Genomic DNA, 1,044 nt, shown 5'->3' with positions numbered 1-1,044 from the left:
AGGAAGGAAGGAAGGAAGGAAGGAAGGAGGGAGGGAGGGAGGGAGGGAGGGAGGGAGGGAGGGAGGGAGGGAGGGAAGGAAGGAAAGAAACGAAACCCACATGGGAGCACTAAGCCTAGGCGAGGACCCGTCACCTTTAGGCTTAATGGGGTCTTGGCCTCCACAGCACCAGCAGAGGGCCTAGAGGTGAGACAGAAATGGCCAAACACACCCTTCACCCTGTTTACAACAGCCCAACTTCCCTTGCACGTATCCTCAAGGAGAGCAGCAAAACCACCTCTTCTAGCAATGCTTTCTTTCAGTTTATTATTCTTCTTAATAACCAAGTAATCTGGAGCCAAGTCATTCCTCAGCCTTCCTCCTCCCCACATCAAACTCAAGCTTCCTCCCACACCCCTATCGCCAACTAAGCTGCACAGCCTGTTCCCATCCCTCCTCTGTCCCTCTCTTCGTCACTGGCCTGTCCCCACACACCCTGATGTTCTTTTCTCCCTGCCACCCACTCCCCACCCCTTACTACTCTGAGCCCCAGGCCTTGAGATTTTGCTGCCCGGACTGTAAATCTGGCCGATGCTGAGAAGAGCAAACAAAGGAGCAACTGTGGGAACTGACAGCTCAAGGACTCTGGCATCAGGGTAGGCCCTTGGCTGCCTTTCTCAGGAGGTCCTGTCAGGGCTGGTCTTCCCGCCGGCCACCACATACATCTTAAAATCACAGAGGGTGTGAGTGACCCTAAGATGGTTCAGCAGGCACTGGAGAAAGGAGGCCTTTTCCGAGAAATGAAATGTGACAGAAATGAAAGCCCATGGACTTGGCAACATTTGACATAAAATGTTATTGCTAAAATCCCTATAATTACCTCCCAAAATGGAACAGAATTGAAAAAAGAAGAAAGAGAGAAGAAGCGAGGGAGGGATAGAGGGAAAGAAGGAAAGGGAGAAGGGAAGGAGGGAAGGAAGGGAGGGAGGAAAAGGAAGGAAGGGGTTGGAAAGGAAGAAGGGAGGGAGGGGAAGAAGGGAAGGAGGGGGGAGAGGGAGGAAGTGT

Source organism: Nomascus leucogenys, chromosome 15 (assembly GCF_006542625.1).
Source record: "Nomascus leucogenys isolate Asia chromosome 15, Asia_NLE_v1, whole genome shotgun sequence".
NCBI lineage: Eukaryota > Metazoa > Chordata > Mammalia > Primates > Hylobatidae > Nomascus > Nomascus leucogenys.
Note: the sequence above shows the minus strand (reverse complement) of the source record.